Below are 19,953 nucleotides of genomic sequence, written 5' to 3' on the forward strand. Positions count from 1 at the left end.
CCATTGGAAATAGTGACCATTTGCCATTAGACATAGTGACCGTTCGCCATTAGATCCACTGACCATTTGCCATTAGGTCCACTGACCATTTGCCACAAGACTTGGTGACCAATTGCCATTAGACATAGTGACAATTTGCCATTAGATTCACTGGCAATTCGCCATTAGACATGGTGACCATTTGCCATCAGATTCACGGGCCATTTGCCATTAGACATAGTGACCATTTACCATTATCGACATAGTGACCATTCGCCATTAGATTCACTTGCCAAAAAAGCAAAAGTGTCGGACAAAAATCAAAATAATCGGACAAAAAGCAAAACGGACAAAAAGCAACGGACAAAAAGCAAAAGTGTCGGACAAAAAGCAAAATAATCGGACAAAAAGCAAAACGGACAAAAAGCAACGGACAAAAAAACAAAAGTATCGGACAAAAAGCTAAATTATCGGACAATAAGCAAAAACGGACAAAAAGCGAATTGCGGACAAAAAGCACCGTATCACAGTTAAATTGAGGTATGGAGCTGACATGTCAGCAACTGCTAGTTGTCCTTTGTTAATGTATGCATCGTTGTCATTTTGTTTCGTTTCTTTTGTTACCTACTCTGACATCAGACTCGCACTGCTCTTGAACTGAGTTTTACTGTACGTATTGTTGTGTGTTTGATTTTTTGTTGTTGTCTAGAGGTAGAAAAATATGTTTAACCCCGCCGCATATTTGCGCCTGTCACAAGTCAGGAGCCTTTGGTCCAAGATACAGTTATCGTCCTTTGGTTTTCGTTGTATAGTCCCTAGTGTAAACAGTGTATATATAATGTTTTATTTGATACACTTTCCCAATTTATTTCTTGATATTAAATGCATAAAATATTAAGTAGGGGGATGTAATTACATGTTAAAAAAATGGGTGCTCAATCTTTATGTTAAGTAGTGATTTGGTCCAGGTAAAAAAGGTCAAATTTTATCACGTCTGCAGCTGTCAAACTGAATTTTACACCCCCTTAACACATAATTGTCAATATTTTGAGTTAGAACTGGAAGAAGTTTCTATAATTTTGATATTATTTGTCTCACTGGTAGTACACTACACTGTAAAATCTTTTTGAGAAAGAGCAGGTGCGATTTTTTTAATTTGAATTTATTGTCCAAAAGAAATGCACTACGAAATAACTGTGTTCTCGGGCCCTTTGGCCTTTGTTAGTCTTGTATGATTTTTAATTTGAGTTTTTTGTGTATATTTCGGAGATTAATATGACGTCCATTATCACTGAACTAGTATACACTTTTGTTTAGGGGCCAGCTGAAACACGCCTCTGGGTGCGGGAGTTTCTCGCTGCATTAAATGCTCTTTATGGGTTCTTGATTTCATTTTAAAAAATCTTTTCTTCGGACTTTTATTCAGTTTGTGAGTTGGTTTACACATCAATAACCTCTAGAAAAATGTGTATAATCCTATAATATCAGAGGCTAACAGAGGGAATATAATGACGTGCATCCGTCAACATTACATTTTTAATACATGATCACGCAATTTACACTACAATTACTAAAATTTAATGTTTTAAAGTGTTACTATAAATTATTACATATACGTAACAATACAATTATTTTCACAGCAAATTACAAAATCCTTCTCGTATGCGGAGAATATTAGATTTGATATTTTAATGTACATGTATGTATTAATTGTAAAAAGCGAAGCCACACACACACATACAAACACAAAACATGAAATCTAAAACCTTTAATGAAAACATTTAGTAAACGGAAAAAAATAGTCAAGATAAAAAAGGTGCATTTAAAAGGATTTCTCAAAATATTTATAAACAATGAACATGTACTGAATATACATGCTGTGTGGCACCGTTAAAGTCCACAATTCCTCTAAAGTCCACAACAAATCACCGCTAAAGTCCACAACCCCGCTAAAGTCCAAAAAATAACCTCCGCTAAAGTCCACAAGTAAACGCCGTTTTTATTGATAGAAACATCATTTTTTTTTAATCCCGTTAGTACAATACAAAACATGGACTTTTCTTCTCAGTAGTTATTTGTTTACAAGTTTGATAAATGAAAAAAAGTACAGTATATGAAGATGATTTAGTTCCATTGAATTAAATTTGATCTTTGTATTATGAGGATGGCCAATTTTGGAAACATTTCTAAAAAATTCGTACAATTCATTTAATGAATGGCTGTTATTTATTTTAATTTATTGAACCATAAAATTAATTTTTGACTCTTTACATTGAATAATCCGCGAAGCGGATTATGTGAAATGTGAAGAGTCAAAAATTAATTTTATGGTTCAATAAATTCAAAATAAATAATGGCCATTCATTATAAATAAATTTCTATCAAAAATAAGGCTCAAAGATGTATATTAATACGAATAACAACGTACACAGATGTTTGCGTATGAATACACAACGTTAGAGTGGGCGTGTCGCCATAAAAATTGATAACATTGAAAATAAAGCTAATTCTTTTAACCAATCAGAAGACAGTAAATACACCAAATTTATTTATTAGTTACAAGATTGATCGTTTATATAAATATACAGTGTTAATTTCCATTGTTTAACCCAAGCGTACATTTTAGATAAATAAATTGAATGAAAACTACGGTTCCTAATTTGTGCCTTGGAATTAAAAATTCGATATGCATCATTACTTTCTTTTGTTTACAACTCTGTCTTGTATTGTTCTGGTCGTACTATTTCAAATATTCAATTTCATGACTGTATCATGTGTATCCATAAGTTTACCATAGTACTATCATATGGTTGGGTTAAAAATTAATGGTAAACCCTTAGGCTAGTTTTTACTGTTTTAATGTTTAATCTTACCGTTTTAATTTCTTGACATAACTGCACGACTCGATTCTCAATTATATGTGTTAAGATAATCGTTGCAAAGAATCCTGCTCAAACTTTAGTGAAAGACGGGGTTAATCTTGCTTTGTTGTGAGAGTTTATATTCTTTGTTGAAGGCAATTGTAGTGGAAAATTAACTGTATGATTGACATTCGTATCACATCTTCTAAGATATATTAGATACATAAGATATATTGTTAGTTTAGTGTACCACAATGACCCTTTTATCAAAATCCTTTTTTTTTTCACAAGAATCTCTTGACCAGACTCTGACTTTTCGACTCTTGACCTTTGCATATTGGATGTGTCTCTTGGTATGATTACCTTGACGTCAAGTCAGGAGTCTCTGGTTTTTGTTAGTCTTGTATACTTTTAATTGTAAGTTGATTTTATAATTTGAAGTTTGAACTGGTACACATTTTGTTAAGAGCCCGACTTTGGAAGAGGGATTTTCTCGCTTTGTTGAAGATATAAAAAAGAAGATGTGGTATGGTTGCCAATGAGACAACTATCCACAAAAGACCAAAATGAAACAGACTTTAACAACTATAGGTCACCGTATGGCCTTCAACAATGAGCAAAGCCCATACCGCATAGTCAGCTATGAGGACTCATAAATGGCCTTTGACTGCTTTCTGCTCTTTTGACATTGTTACTGTCTCTTTTACACATTCCACATTTCCATTCTCAATTTTTTAGAATGTTTGGTTCAAATGAAACTAAATCCTTTAATTTCCGTGAATATCAAGTAAGAAAATTTACTGCTTCAGTAGCATCATGTTCTGCCAGCTGTGATAGATAATGCAAAATGTTTCAATCATTTTACCTTAGATTTCATTTCATGGACATGTAGGTATGGATAGTCTGCTTTTACATCATAAAAATTCACACAGAAGGTATACGCATATCAATAAACTGAACTCAATGCTAAGAACCATTAAAGTACACTTAGACAGAGAGCTCAATCTAGTGAAACACTTTGTTAAGTTGGTCACATTTAACTTGATATCACTGTCTGTTACCAAACTGCACCGAGATCCTGAAAAAAAATGTGCAAGTTCAGTTTATTTAAAAAAGAATTCAATGGAAGAAAATAAGCTGATTACTGAAATAAATGTAGAATATGTCTATTAATCACAGATGCCCCTGCTTGTGAAAAAAATGGGTAAACTTCCACATATAGATGCAGGATTCGCGTAATTTTGACCGTTTTGTGACCATTAGCATTGTGAATAAGTTTCAAAACATTTGGCTGAGGCAAATTAAAGTTAAAGAACGGAAACAATAGATTTAGCAGTTTTCCTATCTCAAGGCTCCGGGTTGACATTTGTATCATTGGAACTCGTACCACAACTTTTTACATCTAAAAAAACATGAACAGTGACGCCATCGTGACCCAATATTGAGCTTCACAGATCTGTGTGATGGGGTAATGTGAATCGCGTATAAGGTTCATAACATTTGATTGAGTCAGACTTATTTAAGACAAAGGAAACGAAAGAGTCAGCACTTCTTATATTTTTTAAAGGGACATGATAACTCTTGAACGGTAAAAGTGACACTTAAAAATTTCAAATTTGATTTTGTGTTGAGGTGGGGATCCCGCTTACATGTTCAAACCCGCCTAATTCGGTATGTATGTGCCTGTGGTAAGTCAGGAGCCTGTAATTCAATGAATGTCGTTTTTATGTGTTACATACTTGTTTTTCGTTCATTTTTTGTACATAAATTTGTTCGTTTATTTTCTCGTTTGAATATTGTTTTACAATGTCATTTCAGTGCCTTTTATTGCTGACAATATGCGGTATTGACTTTGTTCATTGTTGAAAGCTGCATATGACCCATAGTTGTTAGTGTTTGTGTGATCTGGTCTTTTGTGGAGAGTTCTTATTGGCACTCATGCCACATACGGGGGAGGGTTGGGATCCCGCTAACATTGGTAACCCCGCCTTATTTTATATTCACGTGCCTATCTAGTTTTTCGTTTATTTTTTGTACATAACTTATACCGTTTGTTTTCTCGTTTGAATTGTTTTACATTGTCATGTCGGTGCCTTTAAAAGCTGACTTTGCGGTATGAACCTTGCCCATTGTTGAAGACCGTGTTGGTGACCTAGGCTACATTGTATAATTGTTAATTTCTGTGTCATTTAGTCTCTTGTGGAGAGTTCTCATTGGCACTCATGCATCAGCTCCTTTTATATATTGTGTTTAGGTTTTGAAGTATTTGATTGAGGCAAACTAAAGTAAGAAGAGCAGAACCCGTTTTTATGGGACATTCGGGACAGACGGACTAGTGTAACTCTTTATGCTCCTAAATCATTGCGCCAACACAGAAGTTCTTACTATTGTGCTGGTGATACACATCCCACTAGCACTGTCATTAACACATGTACAATTAATTTTATTATAAGAATAATATTCAATCTTAATCTTGATTTCTTGATTTTTGGCCGAATGATTATATGCATGCCCTTCACAACGACTGAATGAGTATCAAATTTGACAAATTTATTGTACATAATTATACATTTTATTATATTTATAACTTTTTTTCCAACTAATTAAAGCTTACCAACTTATTGATCATAACTTTCCTTTATATGTCTTATAACATTCAGTTTTGAACAAAAAGATTTCTAACATATACTTCACATGTATTTCTTTCAAATCTGACATTATTAAAAATCCATTAAATAAAATTCAGTCGAACTTGATAATAAATATGCAATCAAATAATAATATATATGCAAGTCGTCAACTGGTCAAGTGGCTAGATGCACATATCGTTAGCCATATAAACAACATGTCCTTATTGGGTGGTTTTAAAACTTTTAGCATAGGTGGATCCAGGGGGCGCCCCCCAAACCCTATGTGGGGGAAATATGGTTGATTATATAGGGAATCATTGAAGCATGAATGAAGCGGGCCCCCTTAGGAAAAGTTCTGGATCCGCCACTGTCTAGACATATTTACGTAAATAAGGGAAGAGTAAAGGAAAAAAAAGAAAACAGCATGACTGAATTAAATAAAAAGATGTTCGATGTACTGTATACTTCGGTTTGTTTTAAAAATATATACGATGCTTTATTTTTATCTAGTTTTCTTATCAAAATAATTAAAATGAGAAGATAAATACCTTATAATAGCTTCCTTTACCGTCGATGCTAAAATGTTTAATGTTATAAAATAATTTTAGCGTCTTTGACCTACTTAACCTTTTTATTCGGAGACTTGCGGTTATCCTCTGTTATGTTCAACGGGAACATTAGAATAGAACCAAGATGGAACCAAGAGCGGATCGGGGGGGGGGGGGGGGGGTGGCTCCTTCGTGGGAAAAATTTGTTTGATTATATAGGGAATCATTGAAGCATGACTGAAGCGGGCCCCCCTTAGGAAAAGTTCTGGATCCGCCACTGTCTAGACATATTTACGTAAATAAGGGATGAGTAAAGGGAAAAAAAAAAAGAAAACAAAATGACTGAATTAAATAAAAGGATGTTCGATATACTGTATACTTCGGTTTGTTTTAAAAATCTATACGATGCTTTATTTTTATCTAGTTTCCTTATCAAAATAATTAAAATGAGAAGATAAGTACCTTATAGCTTCCTTTACCGTCGATGCTAAAATGTTTAATGTTATAAACTAATTTTAGCGTCTTTGACCTACTTTACCTTTCTATTCGGAGACTTGCGGTTATCTTCTGTTATGTTCAACGGGAACATTAGAATGTTCTAGAATAGAACCCAGATGGAACCAAGAAGTTGGGTTGCCTTAACCAAACAACCCGGATGTTGAACCAGTTACCATGGTTTCGAACCAAAGAACCAAGGTTCAGAACCAGAAAACCCAGATGGAACCAAGGTTTAGAACCAGAGTGCCCGGATATAACCTAATTGCATTCAGAATTCTCATGACTTTTTATACCTTCAATGTATTTTCCAAATCATTTATTTATTTAGTATATTTATATATAATTAATTTATAACATTACAAGTATTATCGTTCATATAAATATACAAAGTTGATTTCCGTTGCTTTATAACATTACAAGTATTATCGTTCATATAAATATACAAAGTTGATTTCCATTGCTTTATGGATCTTATATAATTGATTACATTTATGTTCAAGATTTATGAAAGTCAACATTTAAGGTGATCTCCAACTTATATAATTGTTTAGCAGATAGTTTCCTCAAATAACCAGGTCAATTCTAAATAGTTCATCAAAGAATAAACCAGAAACACATTTTTACCCTAATGGCCATCATTTCTACTTTGTTTATATTTAGAAATGAAAATAATTATAATAAAATAAATTATGCAAGATGGTCCATATTGTCTATGATTATTAATTTAATGATTCTTTATTAAAAAGAAGTTTTTGAAGAACAGATTCTGTCTTTTTCAACTTTAAATGTTCATTTGTCAATGGAAATTTCAGCAGGTGTTAAACGTAATGTTAAAAATTTGAGGAAGCTACATTTTTTGTGTGTATTTGTATGGATTGTGTTTAAAAAGACTGCATTGTGAAAAATTACCTCATTAGGCACCATGCTTATAATTACATTATTATTGCATTCTTCAAGTGCTGTATTTTTTCTTCTTATTATTCTTTATTCATAATCATTTTTTGACGTAACTAATGTACAAATCAAACGTACTAATCTATAACATTTGAAAGGCATTCATTCTGACACAAATCTTAATTATAACATTAGAAAAACCAACTTTTAACCAACGTTTTACGTTAGTAATTTCGGTGTTGGTTATAGAAAACATCGACAAGTAATGTGCTATTATTTTTAGAACGGATAATGAAGCCAGTATGACAAATTCCAAATAAAAAAGAAAAGAAAATATTCTATGCTTTAAATTATATTTTTATCGATTAATATCGGATATCGATGCGTTGAATGCATGGGTGTCTACTATTATATAAGGACAAGTAGTTAAAAACCTTCAAAAAGAGTTAAAAACAAATATCTGTTTTCTTTGCAAAAGAAACATTTTGATATATATAACTATAAAGCAAAAAGTAATGTACAAATCGTCAAAATAAAGCGGTCGCATGTTGGTCTGTCAAAATGTCACAGCATCGCTATTTTGTGTTCACTATAATGTTATAGGCAACGTAACTTTTTTTGCGTTAGTGTGATTTTGAAACGCATCAATTTTACGGAGAGATTCATAAAATATGAATTTATATTATATTTTTGATTTGCCTACGTTGAAATGCGTTGCTCTTATCAATATAACATTATTTTTTCAATAAAACCTGATTTGAGTACATTTCAATGAGACAACAATTCAATAATAATGTATGTGTTGTACTATTATGTAATACTGTTTCAGGTTAGGGAAGGGTTTGGCGCCAGCAATGTGTTTAACTTCGCCACATTCTGTATGTACCTGTCCCAAGTCCGGAACCTGTAACTCGTTGGCTGTCATTTGTTTCTGTATATTTTATTATTTTCCCGTTTAATGTTATGTAAATATATTAGATCGTTACTTTTCTCGGTTGAATTGTTTAACCTTTTTTTATTTTTTTTTTATTTCGGGGCCTTTTGTAGCTTAGGGACGACATCAAAAGTTCAATGTAGGATAAAAAAAAAACTCAATTCACATAGTTTTTTCACTGACCCCCACCCCCGCTCTTAATGATTGACCAATATAGGGATATATGTGTAAAATCGATTTTGGATATACAAAACTTGCAGAATTTTAACCCACCCCTAAACTATTTGATTAAGGTTTTTTTTTTTATTATCCTACATCGATCTTTTGATGTCGACCCTTACTGTGAAGTAAGCTATATTTGTTATGCCCCCTCAACTACCCCTATACGTCTGTCCGTCCGTCATTCCGTCTGGCCGTCCGTCCTTCTGTCCGACCGCCTCTCTTTATAGTTTACAGTTATTCCGCAAAACATCTACAGTTTGAATCCTAGAACGTACTTTGCTGTCTGTTTGCAGTGGTCAGGGTTTTGATCTTTATTAATATTTGCTCTAACGAGAGATAGTTGAACTTTGTCATTTGTGGGTAGCAAATTCATAAATCTCTTAGACTATCTTGTAAGTCATCTGTTTACACTTTTTCTCCGTTCCGATATATGATTTGGCCACTTTAAAAAAAACACGATTTTTTAGCAGCGGAACATGTAAAAGCTTGTGTTTTGGTACTATATCACGACAGAACGTGTTCTGTCCATATACTGCTGCTTAACATTGCATATATAAACAAGGATTATATCAATGATTCTTTTTTTTATACTTGTACTCACCATGGGTAATACACAATACAGAACCGCATCCGCGTATAATTTATTCAATTCACCTTCAACGCATTTTGAAACAACTTACAAGTACATTTTCCTTTTAGAAAACAAAACAAACATGCAAACCAATGAGTGATGGAAATCTGCTTAGCTCCACAAAATGCATGAATGTGAGGAATTATGTATCATTATGTTGATTTCAAACAAAAACATTATGGTTCAAAGTCTATTTTTGTGATTTACGGACCGTTTTGGCTGCTGTGGAGCCTAACAGACACTGAATGGATTTCTTTCTCATGTTTTATATATTTGCAAAGGAAATTTCAATGTCAAATATAGCTTTAAGATATGTCAGTGTCTCCAGCAAATACATAAAAAGAACGCATTGTTGGAGTTTCTTGTGGATGTACAAATGTTTATTAAAGAATACAAAAAGCGCACCATAGCTAGATAACTTTTTAGAAATGTTGTCTGTTGTTAGATAGAAAATCGCAATTCAAGGATCAAATTTATTGGTATCAAAATCAGATACTGTAATCTTTTTATTTATTAAAAAATACAATTCAAGCTGATAAGAAATACTTTCCAAGAACAAAAGTCCATGCTTTATATTTAGATCTTTACTATCGGAAGTAATAAAAAAAAGCGAATTGATTTTTTTATCAATAAAAAAAAATGTTTGGACTTTAACGGTGCTTTTGTGTGGACTTTAGCGGAACATTTTATTGTGGATTTTAACGGCGTTTTCTTGTGGACTTTAGCGGAGGTAATTTTGTGGACTTTAGCGGAAAGTTTGTGGACTTTAGCGGCAATTTGTTGTGGACTTTAGCGGTGTTGTGGACTTTAGCAGTGTTGTGGACTTTAGAGGAATTGTCGACTTTAACGGTGCCACAATGCTGCATTGTAAATGTTTCACAAATACCTGCACTGGGAAAAACATGAAGACAGGGGTAATCTGTAATATATGTGCAATTCAGGTTTCAGACAGGGAATCATATACTGTGACATGTCCGTCTTAGGCCTTATATCCCCTTCGTCTTCATCCCAGGGAATATAAACTCTAAGCCGGGAATGTCACAGTATATACCCTATCTGAGACCTGAATATAGCATATAACATTCGGCCTTGAGCGTCCCTGGTGGAGGTAAATCCAGAAAAAAGACTCGGACGCATCCAATTCATAACGTGTTGTTTTATTTTTTTCCGTATTATTACTATATACTAACTTGCAGAATAAATAGGAACATAATTATCACGCAAAGTTCTGATTCCTAGCTTTTTACTTTTTGGTTTATAAGGTATTCTCTTTTTAACTTGAATTTTCAAACATTTTTGTCCTCGAGTATCACTGAAGATACATTTATCATCGAAATGCACATCCGTTGTAGAAAAAAAAACCTGGTACCTATAATGTTACTATTGAACAAACAAATGAGTTATATAAATATATAATGAATAAAATTTATACATACCTAAAGAGTTTTCCTTTTAGTTAAACATGGTAGACTCCTTTAAAAATCAATGACCAATATATGATTGTGTACTCCATTAATTACACCATTATGTCACACACATCGTAGGTTATCATTTCCACAGTTATACATCAGTTGATAAATCCTAGGTATCCGTGACTGTTTAAGAGGGGGTTGAACTTTATTGAAGGTTTTTAAATTTTATGCGTCGTCGAATTTTCTTTCTTTCTTTCTTTTTAAGTAGTTTCTATGGTGTTTTTTTTAATATATAATCCATACATATATCAAAGTCCAAAGGCTTATTGAGTTCATTCTTTGACGATTTAACGTGGCTTAAATCAAAAAGTCAAAAGGAAAAAAAATTGTTCAAAACCTAAACGTTTAGCTGTTGTTTTTTTTTAAAAACAAATAATTTTATTATTAAATATGGGCGGTTTTTTACATTACACTGCACTTTTATCAGGTAATTATAACATCATTAATTCAAGCAGAATTACAGGAATCTTCACAATTTCACAATTTGTGCTAATTTTAGACGGATTTTGTCTAAAAAAGAAGTGGCCGCAATTGTGTGCAGTCTTAGTTAATAGATTTTTCATATTTAAGCCATAATTTAGGCGTCTTTAAAGACCAAATTAATTCAAATATTTTTACAGTTTTGGTTAACTGGCACACAGTAGCCAAAACAGATATAACAACCCAAATAATCAAAATATTAATACTAGTATATGGTCTCGTTCCTTGAATAAATAATAGTATGCTCTTAGAAACATACCTTGAAAGACGACAGAAAGGAATTTAAATTTTTATTTAATTTTTAATTTTTAATTGAATTTCAAAGTGTTTGTTTATTTCATTTGAATTTCAAACGTGTTTTGCCTTATTTCGATGGAAAAGTCGACGGAGTTTTTTTTTTACAAAAACATATTATCCAGCTGCATGAAGAACGCCTCCGGGTGCGGGATTGATGAACCATTAGTTGTCCTTCGGCTTGGCTGTTAACTGCTCTTTGGTCGGGTTATTGTTTCTTTGACACATTATCCAATTCCATTCTCAATTTTACATAAAGCATTAAAAGTGCTGTTCCTTTGCTTTTCATGTGCATGTTTTTTTTTTAACTGTGCATGTTCTGATTTTGTGTCAAGGATGAATACCCCATATCTTTTTTTTTTCCTTTTATATAATTATAATGATCTTCTGTATATTTCTAGTACCTTAGTTCATTACTTATTTGTATTTTATCACAAATATAAATTGATACAATAAGTTTTTTTGTATTTGTTCATTTATTAAAGACCCTATTCAACGACTTGTCTTGTCAACTGCTGTTCTATCATGGTCATCAAATTCGTGATGGTGTGCGTAATTTTACAAGTGATTACATAAAACTGTTTTTAAATTTGAAGCTTACAGTGGAGTGATTAAGTTTCCATGTAAACAGCAACTCTATAAGGTCTCATTGTCATTTTGTTTAGTTTCTCCTGTTGCCTTTTCCGACATCCGACTCTGACTGCTTTTAAACTGAGTTTAACTGTGCGTATTGATTTGTATTTGGTTTTTTTTCTGCAATGGCTAATGGTTGAGACCTCACTGAACATGTTTGGTTTTCCCGTTTGAATGGTTTTACACTTGTGGGCCCTTTATAACTTGCTGTTCGGTGTGAGCATAGGCGCTGTGTTGAAGACCATACCTTGACCTCATGATAATGATTTACTTTTATAAATTGTGACTTGGATGGAGAGTTGTCTCATTGGCATTCATACAACATCTTCCTACAAAAATGTATATGTAATTATCCCCGCCGTATGGTTGCGCCTGTCCCAATTCAGGAGCCTTTGGCCTTTTTTTTATATTAGTCTTGCAAGTTTCTTTTTGAGTCTTAGTTCATTTATATGTTTCGGAGTTAAGGGTGACGTCCATTTCTACTGAACTAGTACACATTATAAGTTATATGGTTCGCTACTGACCCCCTACGGATCCATAGAGGGTTAGTAAAATCCATAGGGGTGAGGCCGGAGGCCGAATCCCCTATGAATTTTATTCATCCTCTATGGATCCGTAGGGGGTCAGTAGTTAACCGTATAACGAATTTATCGGACGCTAGACTTTTTCTGCTGCGTTTTGTTGAAAAATAAACAATGAAACACAACAACATTTATAGATGACGTCGCCATTAACGCGCCATGAACCCCATATGAAACTTACTAACCCCATACGGTCTCATAGGGGGTCACCACGTGACGGCGTTTAACCAATCACAACGTGATAATTCATCTGTGGTCCGATAATTGTGTTTAGGGGTCAGCTGAAGCCCGTTTCCAGATGAGGGATTTTCATGCTGTGTTGAAGACCCATCGGTGACCTTGGGCAGTTTTCTGCTATTTGGTAGAGTTCTATTGACTCTATATACTAGATATTAGTATACAAAGAACAATTTATGTACACTGCTTTGCGCTTGTCCCAAGTGAGGAGCTTCGGGCATTTGTTGTATAAGTCTTGCTTGTTTCTTTTCGAATTGTAGTTCATTAAGATGTTTTGGAGTTTAGTGTGACGTCCATTTTTTACTGAACTAGTACATATTTGATTTTAGGGGCCAGCTGAAGCCCCATCGGTGACCGTGTGCCGTTTTCTGCTATTTGGTCGGGTTATTTTTAATCCTCAATTATATCTACTATATATACTCTAGGTATCAGCATATAAATAACAATCATTTTGTAATATGCTAGTATGTACACTGCTTATCTCCCTTTGTACTGTGTTATGCTATATTCTGAGCTTCCAGGCAGTTAAATAATAAATTCTAGTGCGAGCATTTATTATGACGGACACTGAATTTAAAAAAAAAACCAACAACACTATACCTGGTTGATCCACTTGTATAGTAACCTATGTACAAACAAACCCTTTGCCGATAACATTATAAAAGAGATAGATAACAAAAAAAGTCATATAACTTTTACAATGCCTAAATTATACTGTTTCGGTTTTTATACATCCTTGGCTTATCAGTTAGCTGGCTCTGATCGTTCTCGATAAAGATAAATCCAGAAAAACGCTTCAGACACGAAATTCAAAATGGGTTGTTTCCATTTTTTTTCTTCAAACAAATGTTTTATTTTAAGTTGATTCGTTTAATAAATTCTTATTATGCCTTTACCAAAGCTCAACTGTCTATGTCTTCGGCTTTTATATTTGGTTTTTCTTTTTTAAATATATCGATTTTTACTTATTTTTCTATTGGCTGATCCCATTTTGTTTTCGGTTATTTAATACGAATACTATAAAAGATGATTTATATATTTATTGCCTAATAATCTATATGTAAATATTGAATAGTGTATCAATTCGTATTTTGATATATTGTATGTACCTGCATTTATGTATATAATGACTCGTGTGGCATGATTTATTATCAACATGGCGCAATACGATTATACATTGATTTTTGTAATTGTAACATGTTCTTTGATAACAGGTTTGTAAGAAATGTTTAATATATCTGCTAAAATGCATACACATTTGTAACAAGACTTTATCTAAAGTTTAAATGAAGATGATAATGATAGTTGTTTTATGTGTTTTTTCCTCCAGTAATTAGGTCTTTCCATTTGTCCGCGGAAGACCTTTTGCTTTTGTTCTGATTATTTTTTTTTCTTCCACTGTATTGTTGTTTTCAAATATGTCGCTTAGATTTTTGGTTTATGACATTGAACAGTTAATACTTCCTTGCTTCCTTGTGAGCAGCAATCTCTATCAAGACAATTATGGTATGAAAATGCATGTCCTGGAATATCGTATCCACTGGGAGATATATACCCACAATGCAGGCGCTGCTGGCATAGATGTTGCTACATATAAATGGAAAGTTCACAATTGGGAAGCTAGTATTATATCTTTTGTCGTAAAATTTTGATTTCAACCTACCCTCAATTTCAATTGATAGATGTAAGTCAAGGTATGAGGCAAACCTAACTGTATCTGCTGTATCCTTTATATCAAGTTTAATGGGGTAGATACGTTCAACAAAATCACCTAATTTTGAATTATTTACTGACAGAACATAATGCATCTACAAAAATGTATATAGTGGAAAGAAAAGTTGTATGAATGATGGCAGTCTTACATGAGTAAAGGATCAAGTCGTCAAGTACTTTATATGGAGGGTGGTGCATTTATGACAGGAGACGCTCACCCTATCAATACATGATATCTTTTTGACACCATGCGGTTTCATCAGTAATTGTTTGTTTTTTACCATGATTTGTATTATCTAAATCGATTTATGAGATTTGAATTTCGCTACACGTTGTTAACATTTATTATAGGGGTTGTCATTAAGTTGATGGTAAAATTAGATGAAAAAACTGTTGTGAAATCAGGCATTTATCGGTGACCGTAAGCCACAGACAGCAATTTTGCCAATAAAAATGGCTGCATAAAAATATCCTTGATTTTATCTTGCTTTAGATGTTTAAAATTATCAACGAAGTGAACGGTCGATCAATTTAAAACACAAAAACAGAAATAATACCAAACACTTGTATTGTCCAGAAATATTGTACCTGTACCTGGTATGTCCTTTACCAACAACTCCGCAGAAATCAATGAATTGGTACTAGAACACATTTTTGTGTAAAAGAGGGGTAACTGGTATATATATTAGAAGTCGATATACAAAGCAACAACAATTGGTTTAGGTATTACAGCACAGTATGGGGAGAATTGATGTATTCAAGCAGTAGAACTATGTTTTAGTGTTATGTTTTAACCTGAAAATGTTGCTCCGTCAGATCAAAACTCTGAAAAGTGTTTTTTTTTCTCTGTAAATACATTTTCCTCCTTTAATTCAACAGAATAATTTTTTAAGTAGTACATAAAATAATACTATTCCCAATAAATGTGTTTGGGAAGAATAACTCAAAATAATAGTTCTAACTTGTAAACTTTTTTTTTGTAGTCAATAGTGTACCAGCGTAATCAGAAACTTGAAATGCGCAAAAACTTGAAAAAGATACAAAAATTACTTAAATATCCAGAATTTTGTTTAAGCCTCGCTGGAATTGACGTAACAAAACATTGTTTCGTGAGTGCTTGCTTATGATCAGGTTAAAAACAATTTTGTTTGGATGACCTAATGGTGTAAGCTACAAAATGAACAAAGGCACGAGATATCCGTGTTTGGTCGATGTCAAAAAATTGACTTAACTTATGTTTTTTTTTTTAAATTGCTTATTTCTTTAAAAAAAACCTTTTATTTCACACATAAAATTTGACGTGCACTATCTTATTGCTTTAAGTTCGAGATGGTATACGCATTATTTTTGCTTTCGATGAAAATGTGGTAAATTTCTGATTAAATTTTAGTCTTACTGAAATACTGAAATACTTATGCTACGTCATGTAAATTCATTTAAATAATTTCCGCTTTTTCATTATATGGTATATTTCATATATAAACTATTATATTATAAGTACCATTTTGAACACCAAAAAAGAGCGCAATGATTGTATTTGTCATGTTTAAGAATCCCCGTACAATACGGTATCTATGGGTACTCAGTAAAAACACAAAATTTTGAAAATCATGACCATGAAATCAACCAATTCACTAATTATCTATTTCAATAGATGCAGAAAAAATAAAAATAACTTACATGTTGTGATGTTTCATAACAGGAGATATTGTATATTACAGGACCTGTGGTGACGACTGTCTCCATGTGGATCAATAATACACCTCCAATTACAGAAGGAGACAGAATAGATTTTACATGTGTAGTAACGGGAACACCAAGATATGTTCGTTTTGATGCATCATTCTTGGATGGAGAAATCGCCAGCTGGATAATACAAAATAATTCATGTGTATTTTTTCAATCCCCAAATAGGACCTTGTACGATGCTTCTTGTGACAGGTCATCATTAATCTTTTCTATGAGTATTTTAAGTGCTTCGTATTCTTACCATCAGACGAACGTCGCATGCGGAGCTATTTATAGTGGAAGTGTTTCGGATAATGTTGAAGGATTTGTTACTATAAAAATGATAGGTAAGGTAAGGTCGTTAGATTGTGTTATTAAAGCTAATTTCTTCGGAAAACAAATAATACAAACTTTGTATTTATATCATATATCTGACAGTCTAAAAGTAAAACAATAGATGCTTTTGTAATTGTGATTTCCAGGAATAAACACTTAATAGAGCAAAGGAGAGTCAACTTTTTTTTTCATTTAAATGTATTTCAGACAAATATTGCGCTGCATGGTTAACGACACAAACCACTCAATTACAGACAACTAACCCTGGTCCGGATCCAATTATCACAACAACTACAGTAACTGATCCTCCAGATGTATCAACATCTGCAGTTGTAAACATTTCCAGTAAGTTTTACATTTGTATGTATGATTGGAGTTAAAAGTAGTTGCTATTTAATTTAACTAAAAGGGAAACATACAATACATTATTGAAAATGGAAAAGGGGGTTGTGTCAGAGAGACAACCTTACCAGAGCAGAAAACAGCCGAAGCTATTCAATAGGTCCTCAACACACCGAGAAAAACTAAATAGTTGAATAGCTTGATTTGCAGTTTTACAAAGTGAAATTAACTTTCTTTCTGGTGTTTAGTCTTTGTTCAAGTGTTGCGAATCAAAAAAAAAAAAAGTTTCAGAATTTTTTTCCATTTTCAGATGATGTATCTAAACAGATTTTGATTTTTGCCTTGGTGTCAATACTGCTAGTAGAGGTCTGTCAATGTGTTGCATTTGCTATAATGTACAGAAAAGGTAAATTTTAATTAGTGTTTCGTGCTGTTGGATATCAAAATTAAACTAACTGATACAAATGTATGTTGCATAAATTTTAATGGGACTGTCAAAAAAAGAAAGGAACCTTTTTAATTCACATTTAGAGAACATAACACGGTCATCAGTGTAATACCAAATTTCTTAAAATACAATTAGATTACAACACGATAAGCCATGAGCAGTGTAGAGCAACATATTATTGTACAGAGTCTATTTATATATTTTGATAAGTTAATTCATTGAAACAAATGAGATATTCGTTTCAGACTAACTCGTTGCTTTGAAATACTAGTAGCAAAAAGTTATGCAAAGTTGACGTTATAGATGGGGTTTTGCTATGCTGCTCTGTCATTTTTGGTCATTTATCTTCTCAAATATTGAAGTATTTACACAACTTTGAATTTCTTTTTTATATTTACAATATGTGCAATAATATGTTCTGTTAAAGTTTGAAATGTGGTAAATTGATGAACGAACATATTAATAACATACGTCAAAGATTTAGCATAAAATGTTTGCCGAGAACATCGAAAAAGTTTTCTAAATACTTGGCCAAGACAATTTTTTCTAGCAGAATTATCAAAACAATGATGTTAACTCCACGTGCATGTGCGTTCAATTTAAAACATTTGCTGATAATTCATTTTATGTTGTAAGTAATGACACAATCAAATAATTGCAACTCAGCTTATTTTAATATTTAAAATTTTGAATTTTAAACAATTGTAGGTATAATTTCTTTTACAACGTCAAAAAAGTAAGTACATACGATAGTTCATTGATTTAAGGGGCATAATGTATCAAAGTCATTTTCACCATATTTCGTGTAACTATTCCAGTAGACGCCATTAGTTTCACTAAAAAGACTGCTAACATCGAGATTGTATCAACATATTTTGTTGATTTTATAATTGTTTGAAACGAAAGCGAATCATTTTTAAACTCGTGTGAATCATTGCACGATGTTTGAACTCGTCCTGAACATGCCTGAAATATTTGCCACTGGACATTAAGCAACCAACAATCATCAATAATTGTACGATGTTTAACAATCAGGTTTGCAACCAATATCGTAAAGTAGGCTTTAAAAATTGCATGAGTTAACACTATGCTCAAGAAATAAAAAAAAAAATAGAAAACCAATGGTCTGATTCATGCCAAAAGCAATAGTAAACACATTTATACAAGACAACTAGCAGCAACGACAATCACTGGATTACAGGCTCATAATTTGGGAAAATCAAATAACGAACAGCGTGGGAGTAAATTAACTAGGATATCGATAAAACAGAACGAACATCTGTATTCTATAATATAGAACAAATTAAAATAATTTGAAAAGCCGCTAACCTTATGAGATAAAGACTTTATGAACGTGCTTGGTATTAAATAAAATATGTATGTAAGTGCTTTGTGTATAAATGCAGTTTTGTATTGAAGATACTATCTTTTTTTTCGATATTTAGCGAAAATATGGCATAAAACAAAATTAACACCACTTTAAAATTAAGCGGAGTTATTCATTGATCCATACCCACTGACAACATAAAAAAAAGTATTAAACATTCGACAGGCAAATATATAAGCTGACAGTTAAATCAAAGCTTTTTTTTTATCTACATTTGTACCTAACAACGGAATTAATTATACCTAACAACGGAATTATAAGTAATCTCACAACAATATCAAAATTAAAGCGGAATTAAAATTAGAAAAATACATCCATATTTACATAAAAATCGAACAAGTGCCACAAGAGAGAGGCAAACTAAACATTCAAACTCATAGGTCGAAAATAAACTGACAACGCCATTTAAAAAAAACAAGAAAAAATACCTAAAAGAAAAACAGAAGTATACAAAACATAGCATGGAAAAAATAAAGGCTGATCAACATGAACGACATCAAAAACCGAGGGCAATTGAAGAGTTTGTATTAAATGTATTTTCAATGTTTAGTCATATTTTCGAAAATTTAGTACTAGAATAGTTTGTTTTACATTATCTTGTATTTTTTGTTTTCTTTAGACTATACGAAGACGTAGTTGTTCCTAATCAGGAAGCACTGCAAGAAGAATACAGTACAATAAACAATGCATCAATTGATTCAAACTTGTCTATTGAACATACATATAATAATATCTGACATACAAATGTATATCATATGCTTTTTTTGTATAGCATTATAATCATATGAGAATAGAACCTATAATATAGAAAAAAAAAATATTTGGGAAAACCCTAATGGCTATTGAATCACAAAGTTGTTTCTTCGACATTTTACATTTTTTAAAAAACAAATTGATGCTTATCCATTTTCTTTCATTAATTTTGATAAAATTGATTATATCGAATATAAATGTTGATTAAACTGCCACAAAACATACAGTTATGTATTTATTAAATAAAATCAGACAATTTAAGCTACACTCTCCAGCAGATTAATTCAATCATCAGACTTTTTGTATTTAAGGATTAAAGCTAATTAAAATACATATACTATATTATTCCCAA

At 32.3% G+C, this 19,953-nt stretch overlaps 1 long non-coding RNA gene across 1 annotated transcript; it reads left to right on the forward strand.

The window, feature by feature from the left end:
* The first annotated feature begins 17,321 nt into the window (after positions 1-17,321).
* Positions 17,322-19,808, forward strand: LOC143077992 (uncharacterized). Its single transcript, XR_012978984.1, has 3 exons — positions 17,322-17,419; positions 18,170-18,197; positions 19,468-19,808. It is a non-coding gene; the product is annotated as an uncharacterized LOC143077992 (long non-coding RNA).
* The last annotated feature ends 145 nt before the right edge of the window (positions 19,809-19,953 follow it).

The sequence above is a fragment of the Mytilus galloprovincialis genome, chromosome 6 (assembly GCF_965363235.1).
Source record: "Mytilus galloprovincialis chromosome 6, xbMytGall1.hap1.1, whole genome shotgun sequence".
Classification (NCBI taxonomy): Eukaryota; Metazoa; Mollusca; class Bivalvia; order Mytilida; family Mytilidae; genus Mytilus; species Mytilus galloprovincialis.